The sequence below is a fragment of the Bos grunniens genome, chromosome 2, assembly GCF_055505025.1.
Source record: "Bos grunniens cultivar Pamir isolate PY7600 chromosome 2, Bosgru_T2T1.0, whole genome shotgun sequence".
In the NCBI taxonomy this organism is placed as follows: domain Eukaryota; kingdom Metazoa; phylum Chordata; class Mammalia; order Artiodactyla; family Bovidae; genus Bos; species Bos grunniens.
Genome location: NC_141166.1, coordinates 33,038,672 through 33,054,991, shown reverse-complemented (window position 1 = coordinate 33,054,991; position 16,320 = coordinate 33,038,672). Strand labels below are relative to the sequence as shown.

Here is a 16,320-nt window from a genome sequence, read left to right as displayed (position 1 = left end):
ATGGACAGCCCCTTAGGAGCTCAAGTATATAGGCATTCCTGTCCACAACCTTGTTCATCCCAAGATTTAATATGTCTTCGGCATCACAGGGAGGATCCTTGAGAAGGTTTTCTCCTTGACGCTAGGGTACAACACATTTCATTTTCTAAGTCATTTTGTGCATGACTCAGCCACATCTTCCCATGTCAATGGGGAATTTAACTTTATTCTTTTTTTTTTTTTCATACAACTTTTCCCTATCTCTTTCTGCCCATACTCCCTCGAATATACCTATAAGTAATCAGCCTCAAGGAAGACATTGTCCAAGAAAACTGATGGGCTTTTTTCCTCCCACTCCCCTGTATGTCATAACCATCATCCCTCATGTTCATTGACAAGTCCAGTGGTGAAACAAGTCAGTTATTACCTCACACCCAACAAAGAATCACAGAGTAAGTGATTGGTGGTGTCCGATAGACTGATTTATCTACGGGATGAGGTAGGAGACCAGGAACCTAGAGTATTGGTTGTTGGGAACAATGGTGGAAAAAAGAAAACATTGAGAGATGTATTAAAACTGAATATTCAGATAAGAAACATTTCTGTTTCTTACAAGCTTGCCCCCTTCTTTTTGTAAGTATCCTCCCATACTGTGTCAATGCCGCAGAGAGAATTTTTTCAGTTACGTGAGCATCCTTTCTCATAAAAGGTTGCAGATAGGCATTTTGAAAGCCAGTCTGGACCCTCTCTTAAAGAAAGTCAGTGGATGAAAGGACCAAAAATTTCACATACTCTCAAGCTCCATTTATGGGAAAATAGACAATGGATGTGGAGAAGGCAATGGCAACCCACTCCAGTACTGTTGCCTGGAAAATCCCATGGACAGAGGAGCCTGGAAGGCTGCAGTCCATGGGGTTGCTGAGGGTCAGACATGACTGAGCGACTTAACTTTCACTTTTCACTTTCATGCATTGGAGAAGGAAATGGCAACCCACTCCAGTGTTCTTGCCTGGAGAATCCCAGGGACGGGGGAGCCTGGTGGGCTGCTGTCTATGGGGTCGCACAGAGTTGGACACGACTGAAGTGACTTAGCAGCAGCGGCAGCAGACAATGGATGAGATATGCATTAGTTATTGAGAGAAAAATGACCTCAAAATGAAGAGCCTTAATATAACATTTATTATCTCATGGTTTTTGAAGATCAGGAATCTAGATCCTGGCTTACCTAGGTTCTCTGCTTCAAGATCCCTCACAGACAGCAGCCAATGTGTTAACCAGGAGCTGTGGTCATGTCCAGGCCTGGCAGACAGGGTGGGATCCACCCCCAGACTCACTCATGTGGTTATTTGCAGGATAAATTTCCTTGAAGGCTGTCGGGCTGCAAGTCTCGGCTTCTTGCTGGTTGCTGGCTGAAGGCTACCTGAGTTCCTTGTCACGAAGACCTCTCCTTAGGGCAGCTCACAACACAGCAGCTGACTTCATCAGAGGAGATAAGCAAGAAGACACAGAGAGACGGAGAGAGAGAGAGTAAGCAAGGCAGAAGTCACAGAAGACTGTTGTAACCTGTGATGCTTAATTTTATAGGTCAATTCAACTAGGCCAAGGGGTCCCAGATATTTGGCCAAACATCATTCTGGGTGGCTCTGTGATGGTGTTTTTCAGTGCAGTTCAGTTCAGTCGCTCAGTCATGTCGGACTCTTTGTGACCCCATGAATCGCAGCACACCAGGCCTCTCTGTCCATCACCAACTCCCGGAGTTCACTGAGACTCACGTCTATCGAGTCAGTGATGCCATCCAACCATCTCATCCTCTGTCATCCCCTTCTCCTCCTGCCCCCAATCCCTCCCAGCATCAGAGTCTTTTCCAAAGAGTCGACTCTTCACATGAAGTGGCCAAAATATTGGAGTTTCAGCTTTAGCATCATTCCTTCCAAAGAAATCCCAGGGCTGATTTCCTTCAGAATGGACTGGTTGGATCTCCTTGAAGTCCAAGGGACTCTCAAGAGTCTTCTCCAACACCACAGTTCAAAAGCATCAATTCTTCAGCCCTCAGCTTTCTTTACAGTCCAACTCTCACATCCATACATGACCACTGGAAAAACCATAGCCTTGACTAGGCAGACCTTTGTTGGCAAAGTAATGTCTCTGCTTTTCAATATGCTACCCAGGTTGGTCATAACTTTTCTTCCAAGGAGTAAGCGTCTTTTAATTTCATGGCTGCAATCACCATTTGCAGTGATCTTGGAGCCCAAAAAAATAAAATCTGACACTATTTCCACCGTTTCCCCATCTATTTCCCATGAAGTCATGGGATCAGATGCCATGATCTTCGATTTCTGGATGTTGAGCTTTAAGCCAACTTTTTCACTCTCGACTTTCACCTTCATCAAGAGGCTTTTTAGTTCCTCTTCACTTTCTGCCATAAGGGTGGTGTCATCTGCATATCTGAGGTTATTGATATTTCTCCCAGCAATCTGGATTCTAGCTTGTGCTTCTTCCACCCCAGCGTTTCTCATGATGTACTCTGCATATAAGTTAAGTTAGCAAGGTGACAATATACATCCTTGACGTACTCCTTTTCCTATTTGGAACCAGTCTGTTGTTCCATGTCCAGTTCTAACTGTTGCTTCCTGACCTGCATATAGGTTTCTCAAGAGGCAGGATGGTGTTTTTAGATGAGATTAAATCCGAGGTCAAGGACTGCAGCCGAGAGGAGCAAGGAGTGGCGGCTGCGTGGGCACAGGGACGCCAAGAGGAGCTACTCCATGTTCAAGGTCAGGAGGGGTGGCCATGAGGAGATATCCCTCGTCCAAGGTAAGGAGCAGTGGCTGCACTTTGCTGGAGCAGCCGTGAAGAGATACCCCACGTACAAGGTAAGAGAAACCCAAGTAAGATGATTGGTGTTGTGAGAGGGCATCAGAGGGCAGACACACTGAAACCATAATCACAGAAAACTAATCAATCTGATCACACGGACCACAGCCTTGTCTAACTTAATGAAATTAAGCCATGCCATGTGGGGCCACCCAAGACGGGCGGGCATGGTGGAGAGGTCTGACAGAATGTGGTCCACTGGAGAAGGGAATGGCAAACCACTTCAGTATTCTTGCTTTGAGAACCCCACGAACAGTATGAAAAGGCAAAATGATAGGATACTGAAAGAGGAACTCCCCAGGTCGGTAGGTGCCCAATATGCTACTGGAGATCAGTGAAGAAATAACTCCAGAAAGAATGAAGGGATGGAGCCAAATCAAAAACAATACCCAGTTGTGGATGTGACTGGTGATAGAAGCAAGGTCCGATGCTATAAAGAGCAATATTGCATAGGAACCTGGAATGTCAGGTCCATGAATCAAGGCAAATTGGAAGTGGTCAAACAGGAGATGGCAAGAGTGAACATCGACATTCTAGGAATCAGTGAACTAAAATGGACTGGAATGCTGCTGCTGCTGCTGCTGCTAAGTCATATCCAACTCTGTGCGACCCCATAGACAACAGCCCACCAGGCTTCCCCATCCCTGGGATTCTCCAGGCAAGAACACTGGAGTGGGTTGCCATTTCCTTCTCCAATGCATGAAAGTGAAAAGTGAAAGTGAAGTCGCTCTGTTGTGTCCAACTCTGTGCAACCCCATGGACTGTCACCTACCAGGCTCCTCCATCCATGGGATTTTCCAGGCAAGAGTACTGGAGTGGGGTGCCATTGCCTTCTCCGATGGACTGGAATGGGTGAATTTAACTCAGATGACCTTTTTATCTACTACTGTGGGCAGGAATCCCTTAGAAGAAATGGAGTAGCCATCATGGTCAACAAAAGAGTCTGAAATGCAGTACTTGGATGCAGTCTCATAAATGACAGAATGATCTCTGTTCATTTCCAAGGCAAACCATTCAATATCACAGTAATCCAAGCCTGTGCCCCAACCAGTAACGCTGAAGAAGCTGAAGTTGAACGGTTCTATGAAGACCTACAAGACCTTTTAGAACTAACGCCCCAAAAAGATGTCCTTTTCATTATAGGGGACTGGAATGCAAAAGTAGGAAGTCAAGAAACACCTGGGGTAGCAGGCAAATTTGGCCTTGGAATATGGAATGAAGCAGGGCAAAGACTAATAGAGTTTTGCCAAGAGAATGCAGTGGTCATAGCAAACACCCTCTTCCAACAACACAAAAGAAGACTCTACACATGGACATCACCAGATATCAACACTGAAACCAGACTGATTATATTCTTTGCAGCCAAAGATGGAGAAGCTCTATATAGTCAGCAAAAACAAGACCGGGAGCTGACTGTGGCTCAGATCATGAACTCCTTATTGTCAGATTCAGACTTAAATTGAAGAAAGTAGGGAAAACTACTAGACCATTCAGGTATGACCTAAATCAAATCCCTTATGATTATACAGTGGAAGTGAGAAATAGATTTAAGGGCCTAGATCTGATAGATAGAGTGCCTGATGAACTATGGAATGAGGTTCGTGACACTGTACAGGAGACAGGGATCAAGACCATCCCCATGAAAAAGAAATGCAAAAAAGCAAAATGGCTGTCTGGGGAGGCCTTACAAATAGCTGTGAATAGAAGAGAAGCGAAAAGCAAAGGAGAAAAGGAAAGATATAAGCATCTGAATGCAGAGTTCCAAAGAATAGCAAGAAGAGATAAGAAAGCCTTCCTCAGTGATCAATGCAAAGAAATAGAGGAAAACAACAGAGTGGGAAAGACTAGAGATCTCTTCAAGAAAATTAGAGATACCAAGGGAACACTTCATGCAAAGATGGGCTCGATAAAAGACAGAAATGGTATGGACCTAACAGAAGCAGAAGATGTTAAGAAGAGGTGGCAAGAATACACAGAAGAACTGTACAAAAAAGATCTTCACAACCCAGATAATCATGATGGTGTGATCACTCACCTAGAGCCAGATATCCTGGAATGTGAAGTCAAGTGGGCCTTAGGAAGCATCACAATGAACAAAGCTAGTGCAGTGATGGAACTCCAGTTGAGCTATTTCAAATCCTCAGAGATGATGCTGTGAAAGTGCTGCACTCAATACGCCAGCAAATTTGGAAAACTCAGCAGTGGCCACAGGACTGGAAAAGGTCAGTTTTCATTCCAATCCCAAAGAAAGGCAATGCCAAAGAATGCTCAAATTACTGCACAATTGCACTCATCTCACACGCTAGTAAAGTAACACTCAAAATTGTCCAAGCCAGGCTTCAGCAATACGTGAACTGTGAACTTCCAGATGTTCAAGCTGGTTTTAGAAAAGGCAGAGGAACCACAGATCAAATTGCCAACATCCACTGGATTATGGAAACAGCAAGAGAGTTCCAGAAAAACATCTATTTCTGCTTTATTGACTATGTCAAAGCCTTTGACTGTGTGTGGATCACAATAAACTGTGGAAAATTCTAAAAAAGATGGAAATACCAGACCACCTAACCTGCCTCTTGAGAAACCTATATTCAGGTCAGGAAGCAACAGCTAGAACTGGACATGGAACAAGAGACTGGTTCCAAATAGGAAAAGGAGTACGTCAAGGATGTATATTGTCACCTTGCTAACTTAACTTATATGCACAGTACATCATGAGAAACGCTGGACTGGAAGAAGCACAAGCTGGAATCAAGATTGCCAGGAGAAATATCAATAACCTCAGATATGCAGATGACACCACCCTTAGATATGCAGAAAGTGAAGAGGAACTAAAAAGCCTCTTGATGAAAGTGAGAGAGGAGAGTGAAAAAGTTGGCTTAAAGCTCAACATCCAGAAAATGAAGATCATGGCATCTAGTCCCATCACTTCATGGGAAATAGATGGGGAATCGGTGCAAATAGTGTCAGACTTTATTTTCTTGGGCTCCAAGATCACTACAAATGGTGATTGCTGCCATGAAATTAAAAGACGCTTACTCCTTGGAAGAAAAGTTATGACCAACCTGGGTAGCATATTGAAAAGCAGAGATATTACTTTGCCAACAAAGGTCTGTCTAGTCAAGGCTATGGTTTTTCCAGTGGTCATGTATGGATGTGAGAGTTAGACTGTGAAGAAAGCTGAGCGCCAAAGAATTGATGCTTTTGAACTGTGGTGTTGGAGAAGACTCTTGAGAGTCCCTTGGACTGTAAGGAGATCCAACCAGTCCATTCTAAAGGAGATCAGTCGTGGGTGTTCATTGGAAGGACTGATGCTAAAGCTGAAACTCCAATACTTTGGCCACCTCATGCAAAGAGTTGACTCATTGGAAAAGACTCTGATGCTGGGACAGATTGGGGGCAGGAGGAGAAGGGGACGACAGAGGATGAGATGCTGCATGGCATTACCGACTCGATGGACATGAGTTTGAGTGAACTCTGGAAGTTGGTGATGGACAGGGAGGCCTGGTGTGCTGTGATTCATGGGGTCGCAAAGAGTTGTACATGACTGAGTGACTGAACTGAACTGAACTGAACTGAATATTTAAATTGGTAGACTAGGGACTCCCTGGTGGTCCAGTAGTTAAGAATCTGCCTTGCAACGCAGGGAACACAGATTTGATGTCTGGTTGAGGGACTGGGATCCTACCTGCTGTGGAGCAATTAAGCCTGGACACCGTAACTACTGAGCCTTCACTCTCTGGAACCTGTGGGCCACAACTAGAGAGCAAAAGATCCCGCATGATGCAATAAAGATCCCGTGTGCAGCAACTAACACCGATGCAGCTAAATAACTAAATAAATATTTAAAAGAAATAAAGTGGTAGACTAAGTAAAACAAGTCACCCTCCCTATGTGGGTGGGCCTCATCCAACTGGTTGAACAAAAAGCCTGGATCTCACCCAAATAAGAGAAGGCCTTCAAACTGGGACACTGGTTTTTTCCTGTCTTTGGACTTGAACTGAAATATTGGCTCTTCCTGGGTCATGAGCCTGCAAGACTTTATACAGTAACCACACTATTGGCTCTCCCGGGTCTCTGGTATTGGATCTGGCTGAGAGTGTCCCAGGAGTATTTGGTAAGTCTCAGAGCTGGTGATCAAGGCATGGCAGGAAGAGGCCTGGACTTGGACTCAGAGGAACCGTGTTCAAAGCTCTGCAGAGGCACTTGCTGCCTGGATAGACTTGGGTCATGCTACGCAGTCTCTCTGAGATGAGCCTCTGCCTTCTCATCTGTAAAATGAGCATAGCAACACCATTTTCAGGTTCATCCCAGGGATGCTGGGAGCATTAAACTAAATCACATTTCCTTAAGAGTGTTCTACTAAAAGCTGGTCTTGTAGAATGGGACTAGGTTAAAAAAAAAAATCTACTACCCTTTCGATCTGGGAAATACTGGGTTACACAATGTTAAACAATTCTTTTTTTCTGAATCTTCTAGAATCTATAGTGAGATCCTTAGCATTCTGTGCCTGCAAAATGAAGATACCAGGCAGTGCTAACCAAATGTATTTGAACACAGCACTCGTTTTCCAAAAGAATTACATGGGATTTGTGTTAAATAATGAATTAGATAGTTCAAGTACAAATCCCTGCCCATAGATCCTGGCAGACCACCCACATGTAATCAGTACATGTAGACTCTGAATCAGATCATTACACACCAGTCATGGCAGCAAGCCACAATGGGACAGGCCAGGACTGAAATCACAGATGGCCAGCATTTGGGTAACAGAGTAAGTCTTCTGTGGCTAAATGTGCCTGTCCTGTGGATAAAAGAGGGGCCTATCACGTAATGCTATGATAGACTATATTATGAGGCCATTAGGCCAGACCACACTCCAGTAGGAAGGGAAGGAGGGTCACTCTTGAGAAGAGAGGCTAGTCTCATACCTTTCACCCAGTAAGAGCCAGGGAAATGGCATCCTGAAGGCAGTCCTTAGCCAAAAAAGGAGAGAATTGCTAGTCTTTTCTGGATCCCTCTGAAGCTCAACCACATGGTCTCAACCATGAGCAAGTCAAGGAGGCATCCCCTGCAAGATATCCTAACCTGAAGATAAAGTAGATTTCCAGGCATATGTTCCTCTTTTTCTTGATATTTTTGTTTAAACGAAATCTAGCCTTGGGGGATGGCAGTGAAGGAGCCTCCAGCTGTGCTGCAGGGACCTGAGATGAGTGCTCAGCTCCTGGATCAGGAGAGGCAGAGAACCATGTGAGGCCAGTGTGATCGCATCTAGTATGACACTGGGGTGAATCCCTGGTTCACATCCCTGGTCCTTTTGATGCCAAAGGCTCAGCTTCTCAGTACACTGGTGACTGCTGAACCAAACCCTGGGGACAGAGTTTTGGGTGAAGCAGATAAGGATATCTTTATTGCTTTGCCAGGGAAAGGAGGTAGCAGCTGGCTAATGCCCTCAAAAATATGTGTCCCTGCTTGGGGAAGATAGTGAGAAGTTTTATAGTAATTGCTCAAAGAGGGCATGATCAGCTCATGGACATTCTTCTGAAGGGTTAGTATTGAGACAAGTGGGAGTCAACATTATCAACCTTCAGATCCAACTGATCTGGAGTCTACATGCTTGTGGGCAGCATACCATAACTGTCTCACCTGGAGGGGCTTTCAGTATCTGTAAAATAGCTCAAAGATACTGTTGTGTATATTCATTGCTGGGTAAACAGAATCTTGTCCCAAGTCTGCTCTTGGCTGTTTGTTTACTTCTCCCTGGTCTCATATCCCCTCCTTTCCCTAATGAACAACTGCTTCAATCTGCCCATTGGAACTCAGGGAAAGTCATGGAGGATAAATGAAGGCTGTTTCCTATAATCAAGTGAATGGAGGACATAGCAAGGCTTTCTGCCCAGGAACCCCACAGGGCCCTGCATAGTATCACTTTCCTGGGGACTGACCTTGATTCCTAGAGGTAGACCCCAGTAGCCAAGTCTTTACTTGGAAACATGAACCAGAGCTAATTTTTTCAGAGGTGAATGCCTAAATGAAGCTAAGCTAATCAGATTGCTTCTCCAGGGAATATGGAGTTTTGAGTTAGGAGAAATAGACAGTGAGGGAGCCACAAAGTGTCCTAAATTGCAGGTCCAGGAACTCCTGAAGTTGAGATCTTCCTTACTTCTCACCCTCCTGGTGCTTTATTTTTAAACTTAGAACTTCCCAGTAAAATTTTCTTTTTACTCAAACTAGATAAAGTCCATTTCTTTCTCTTTCACCAAATAAGTCTTCATTAATACATGACGGCAGTAGTCATCCTTTGTGAAAGTGCCCCAAGGGCAAGGCAAAAGGTAGAGAATAAGAATGACAGCTGGTAAACTTGATAACCCTCCCATCTGTAGGTTTACCATACAATGCTGAGCTGGGAGGCTCACCTAACTGAAAAGGGGGCATGCTTATCACTTGTGAGATCGGGTTATACCTCACAGCTCAGAGTCTTGGGAGATGGGATGAGGCAGGAGCCTTGATGGACAAGCAGATGAGCACCAAGCAAAACACAAGCCTCACACTGTGATCTCCCAGTCTTCCTCTCCACAGTGTCACACCCCTGGGGCCTCTGCTCAACTCCTGAGAGGCCAAGAAGAAAGGGCAGCAGTGAAATACGAAGTAGGTCAGGGGCCCACAGCCCTCATCCTGCACGTAGCAGCATGTGGGGGTGGAGGAAAGGGTGTTTGTTTGTCTGTTTCTTCATGGCAACTCACAAACCTACTCCAATACAGATAAAAATGAAATGCACGAAATCTTTCCTAACTTTCTGACTCAGAAACGTTACTAAATGTGTATATCAGATGGAGACAGAATCCCCAAATCCTACTTGTGTGTTAGTCGCTTAGTCATGTCCAACTCTTTGTGACCCCATAGACTGTAGCCCACCAGGCTCCTCTGTCCATGGGATTCTCCAGGCAAGAATACTGAAGTGGGTTGCCATTTCCTTCTCCAGGGGATCTTCCCACCCCAGGGATCGAACCCAGGGCCTCCTGCATCCTACTTACCAGCCCCTAAACACTGTTTCCTACCTGTTGGACTAGGCTTCCAGGCAGAAAGATCTCCCACAGGTCACCGAAATGGGCTTTCCCTATTGCTCAGTATTTATTTTCTTTCTTTCTTTTTTAAAAAAGTTATTTATTTTGGCTGCACTGGGTCTTCACTGTTGCACTCAGTCTTCAGTTACAGCTCTTGGGTTTCTCTAGTTGTTGCATGAGGACTCTAGGGCACGCAGGCTCAGTAGTGGAGATATACTGACTTAGTTGTGGCATGTGGGATCTTAGCTCCCCATGGACCACTGGACCACCGAGGAAGTCCCAGTATTTTCTAAAATAAGCTAACTGGAAATCCAGTGCATACTCACCTTTCCCATATCTCCTCAGCTTAAAGGAACCAAGCACACCTGGAGATGCTTGGTCAAAATTTATGATAGATTATTGATTAACTAACCCACTCCTATCCTCTCTCTAGTACCCTCTCCCATCCCTCTCCTCAGTTATCCCTGTGACAGGACATGACTGGGTGTCCCAGGATCAAAGACAAAGCTACAATTCCTATGGGGTGCCTACTTCTGATGGGCTGAGACCATGATTCAGAAAGAAGGGCATGGATAGATTGGCCTGTCAGTCGGGAATAAGAGAGAATTGGTCATGCATTCCGAAGTAGATCTATTGTCTGGTCCCAGTAAACATCGTCTGATTACACTGGTTTACTTAGCAGTTGGGGCTTCCCAGGTGGCACAGTGGTAAAGAATCCACCTGCCAATGAGGGAGATGTAGATTCAATCCCTGGGTCAGGAAGAGTTCCTGGAGTAGGAAATGGCAACCCACTTCAGTATCCTTGCCTGGAAAATTCCCTGAACAGAGGAGACTGGCAGGTGATAGTCCATGGGGTCACAAAGAGTCAGACATGATGGAGTACACACACACACACACACAAACACACACACACACACAAAGGGGAAGGTAATTCTTAATGAACATTTCTAGGAGGGCCCCAGGTTTAGGTTTATCCGTATGTTTATCCCCTGACTTTAGCTGTGCTTAAAAACTGGTTGGAAGTGTGGGGGGTGTGAAGGTAGAGGGAATGAAGGCAAGTGTAGAACAGAGAGAATTCAGAGGTACAGTGTAAGGGTCAAAAGAATTTGTCACCAAACTTTGCAAAAGAAATAAAAATGTCTCCTTTCTTTGCTTTTTAATCCACCTTAACTGAGTGTGGGCTTCATATAAATTTATTTTCTTAACCTGTATTTGGAAAAATCATAGGTTGCTAGAAGAAGAAGGAAAACAAGTAAAAATAAATCATCCCCACCTCTTCATTCCCTGCCTATTGCATTTTCACGCTGAGGGGAAGATGGGGACAAAGCTATTAAATTATTCCAACTCCTACTTCAAAGCTCCTGTATCAGGACATGTCTTAGTCAATTTGGACTGCTACAACAAAATATCATAGACTGGGTGGTTTCAATACAAATATTTATTTCTTGTGGTTCTGGAGTCTACTACCAGGGTGCCAGTACGGGTGGGTTCTGGTGAGGACTTGCTTCCTCATTTGTAGATGGCTGTCTTCTTGCAGAGAGTAGAGAGAGGAAGCAAACTCTGTAATGTCTCTTAGAAGGGCACTAATCCTACTCATGAGGGCTCCGCCCTCATGACCTAATACTCTCCCAAAGGCCCCACCTCCTAATACCATCATGTTAGACATGATGTTAGATTTCAGCATATGAATTTGGGAGGATACAAACATTCAGTTCATAGCAAAAGATGTCTGTGGCCTTGGCCTCAGGCTTCTTCATGTAAAGTCCTTGGAGTACTGCTTGACTGGCACATAACAAGTACTGTAGACTCATTTGAGTCTTGTAGTAGTATTTGCAGGGCTTCCCGGGGGGTAGAGAATCCACCTGCCAATACAGGAGATGCAAGAGATGTGGGTTTGATCCCTGGGTCAGGAAGATCCCTTGGAGTAGGAAATGGCAACCTACTCCAGTGTTCTTGCCTGGGAAATCCCATGAACAGAGGAGCATGGTGAGCTATAGCCTATGGGGTCACAAGAGTCGAACATGACTGAACACTCTTGCACAGTAGTATTTGCATTAGTGCTTATATCTTCAGTGTAGAATATTTGGTCCATAAACCAGTTAACCATAACCATAACCATAAACCACCTTCTCTCATGTCCTTGCCCTCAATATCATCCAGGGGCTTATGGCCTATAGATATTTATTCAGGATGTTTTGATTAAAATCATTGCTTCCAAAGAAGAGTTGGAAAGATTCACTTTTTTATGTAACTCTTGGAGAAGGAATTTAATCAAATTACTCTCAACTCTTTTTGTGTGTGGTTATTTACCTAAAGGATTTTTAAATTTTTATTTATTTTTAATTGAAGGATAATTACAATATTGTGTTGGTTTCTACCATGGATCAGCCATAGGTATATATATTTCCTCTACACTCAAATCTTAATGACGAGAGAAAGAAAAATGTGCAGGCAGTCGTCACTCCTGTCCTTTCTAACATTTCATCCATTTTCTGGCCTGATGGAGCTGACAAACCCCTATATTTCACTTTTCACTTCATTGATGCACTCACTCAACAGTCTTCCTGCTGATTCATTGATTTCAAAGTGAACTTGTCAACATTGTGCCTTACTGATTCAGGAACATTGGGTGGAAAAAGAAGGTAAGTGGTGGCCACACCGTGATGGGAGAAGAAAAAAAATGATTCATTTCTTGCTGTTCTCCTTTCAATGACATTTCCAGGACTGCAATGTGGCTAAAAGCTGAGGCAGCCTACATGTGCTCAAAGACATGTTTGTGTGCTTCGTTATTGCAGAGGATCACAGACCTCGACAGGAGAGGCCCTGTCCCATTTAGGACGAGCAGTTCTCAACAATCAGGGAGTAAATGCAAAACAATGGAAAAGGCAGCTGTTAATGAAGCAAATACAAAGCAAAGTTCAAGAGGGTTCTGCAATAGATTTCAAGCCTGAACTATCAAACTTTATTCACTCCCCATAAGTCTGGGTTTCCTCAACCTGAAAATATAAATTAGGTCACTTTTCTATAATTTATAATGACTTCAAGCCTCCCTTTCCAGGGAACCCTCAAAGGTGCTGGTATTTTATGTGCTTTCCTAAATCAGTTGCTCTCTGCCTCCTCAGGCTCAGGTCATCAATCTCCTCTCTGCCCATAGGCCCCTTAGCCCACATGCCAGTTATCTTTCATCCTTCCAGGTGCCCTGCCCCGTGGTGAATGCTGGTTCATTGAGCCCTCAGGGCTGGGTTGGGGAGGGACAGGAAGAAAGGAACTTGTTTCATCCTAGCCCCCTGTTGTCAAGTGTTCAAGGCTGTTTCCTTTGCACAGGTGAGACCAAAGCTGTGATTTCTGACAAGACTTAGTTTAGGGAAGGGAATTATAACCTTGCTGGTCTATAAGCAATCCATGCACCAGAAGTCACAGCATCACCTGGGAATGTGCCAGCAATTCTGTATCTCAGGTCCAACCTCTGCCCTCTTAAAACACAATCTGCATCTTAACAAGCTCCTCGGGCAGTCCATTTGCATATCAAAGTTAGAGAAGTATGAATTTCAACATAGGAACTTTCATCTGCATGCCAGATATCTACCATTCACCTCTCCACCCTTTTCTCTTCCGAGATGCTGAACTCTACAGACCTCAACCACAGGGCTCCAGTGCTGTCTGGCTGCTGGTTCACTTTGGCTAATGAAAAGCCCCTAGCAGGAGATCAGAGGAAGGGGGACAAGGCCTGTTTCAGGCTGGCTGTCACCCTCTCCATTGCTAACTTGCCTTGAGGCTCAGACAAAGGAAGTCTGGTTTGTTCTATCCAAGATCTTCTGTTGAGAATTCAATTTCCTTCCCCAGGAACTGCCTGCTTTCATGTACTATTAGTAGTGTGAATATCCACTCTTCTCAACCACTATTACGCTTTCTCCTTTAGTCCCAATGGGGTAATAATGCTAAAACATAGTGGTCCAACATTTGCACATTTTCCAGCATCCAGACGGTCTTCCCTGGTGGCTCAGCGGTAAAGAACCCCCCTGCAATGCAGGAGACCTGGGTTTGATCCCTGGGTAGAGAAGATCCCCTGGAGTAGGAAATGGAAACCCACTCCAGTATTCTTGCCTGGAAAATTCCATGGACAGAGGAGCCTGGCAGGCTATAGTCCACGGGGTCACAAAAGACTTGGACACGACTGAGCGACTAAGTGACGACAATAACAGCAGCATCCAGACATCTGCAGTCCTGTCCCAACTGTTCAGTAAAAACTGTAGATCCTGCCCTTTGAGCAGTGTGTCCTCTAGCATGAGGGCTGGGTCTGCACGTCCTTCCAGTCAACGTATCCATCTTAACCCTCAATCTCCTGCAAAATTACTCAAATAAGAATAGATACTTTTCCTATTTTCCTAAAACACCACTATTTTTGAGAGCTGTAGAAGGGCCTCTGCTCTTGCCTATTTAAGATCCACTCTCCAAATCAGGAGCCAGAAGGCTCTTCCTAAACCATCCATCAGACCTCATTATCTTTCTGCATAAAAGCTTTACATGGATTTCGTTTGGACTGAAAACACAAACTATGGTGTGGCAGGTGAGTTTCCCCAGAAAGTAAACCCTGAGATGGAGGATGATGTACAGAAGTATTTGGGTAGTACTCTCAGGATCAGCTCCGGTGAAGGATGTGAAGGAAGGAAGATTGGACAGAGAGAAACTAGGCTGCAATGAAACCACAACAGAAGCCTCAGTTGAGCAAGAGCCAGGAGGATGGTGCAGAGTGGCCTTTATTGAAGCAAACGGGGTTGAGCCTTTGTATTTCAGTGCCTACTCTTAGGAAGATAGCACAACCTTGGAGTTCCAGGCTCTCTTCAGCCAAGGGCAGCTGCTGAAACCCGCACGCCCTAGAGCCCATTCTCTGTAACAGGAGAAGCCCGTGCATTGCAACTAGAAAAAAACCCAAACCGTGAAGACTCAGCATGGCCAAAAATAAATAAATAAATTTAAAATGTCTACTAAAGATAAAGACTTTGTTGTTCTTCTTTATCCCTTTTCCCTAGAGCCTAGCATAGTGATGGAAACACAGTAGGTGCATGAATGAGTGAATAAGCAGTGTATTCTAAATTTGAGTACTTTTTATACTTTTCTGCCTCTGGAGACATAGCTTTCTCTGACAGGAGTGCATTCACTGTTTTTCCTCCTAACAAATTTCTACATGGCTCAAATGTCAACCTTTCTGTAAAACATTGCACATCTACCCCTGTGACACTGCCCTCGTCCTTATCCTGTCACTCTAAGCTCTCTGTGTCCAGTTCTACACTAAGCAACGAGGAGACCACAAGAATAGCACAAACTTTTATTGAACGCCTACTATGAGCCCAGTATTGTTCTATGTGAACGAAACAGACAAGATCTTTCCTTTTGTGAATTTATATTCTAGTTGGGGGAAATGGTCATAAACAAAATAAGTCAGTTATATACTATAGCACGAATGATAGAGGACACTACATATTATTACAAAAATTAAAGAGAGTCATTAGAAGAGAAGACCTTATTGAGACCTGGAAAGGTATAGCAAAGAGCTCTGTGGATATTTGAGTACAAGCTATTCTAAGCAAAGACCAAAAACAATGACCTCGTGGTCAGAGTTCACTTGGCTTCTCTAAGAAGCAGCAAGGAAGCCAGTGAATTAAGAACAATGTGAGTGAGTGGAAGTAGTAGAAGACATTTAAGAGGTAATAGGAGTCAGATTGATGGTGGGGTCGGGCAGGGAGTGGCTTGTAGGTCAAAATCAGGGAGATGGGAGCCATCAGAGGTCCTGACATGAGTTTTGGGAACAGGTTGTAGGGAGAGAGCAAGAGTGAAAGCTGGGGAACCTTCGGGGGCCACAGAAGTGACCCAGGTGAGAGATGATGGCAGCTTGGACATAAAGGCATCAGTGGAGGTGGTGAGAAATGGTCAGGCTCTGGATATATTTTGAAGACAGAGCTATCAAGGTCTGTTCTTGGATTGCACATGAGGTGAGCATGAGTCGACAATGATTCTTGGGTTTCTCATCTAAGTATGGTATGACCATTCCCTGAGATGGGTAAGATGGCAGGAAGGTTGATGAAGAGGAGAGGAGAAATCAGGACTGTGGTGAGTTTGAGATATCTAATAGGCATCCAAATAGAGATTTGAAGTTACCCACAAACTAGGAGGAAAACTTAGGGTTCAAATAAAGGAAAGATTTTATTAAAAATGAGTTACTGTAGCAAATGATATGATAGATCAATAAAAGGCTTTACAATAAGTGATAAAAGCAGGAAGAATTCAGCTACAGTACCAAAACATGGATTTCATGGATATGTTCTTGGAAAATACTCAAATTCTAGACAACACATGGATTTTTCTTATGTTACATGATAGCTACAGTTGGAGATAACTCTGTGTAGGA

The 16,320-nt window shown here is 44.2% G+C and overlaps 1 long non-coding RNA gene across 1 annotated transcript in view; it reads right to left on the bottom strand.

Annotated features, from left to right (window-relative positions):
- Positions 1-16,320, bottom strand: part of LOC147377890 (uncharacterized) — a 110,427-nt gene that overhangs the window by 86,855 nt on the left and 7,252 nt on the right. The window contains exon 2 of the long non-coding RNA XR_015142367.1: positions 1,205-1,455. This is a non-coding gene — a long non-coding RNA (uncharacterized LOC147377890). The remainder of the gene's footprint in view (positions 1-1,204; positions 1,456-16,320) is intronic.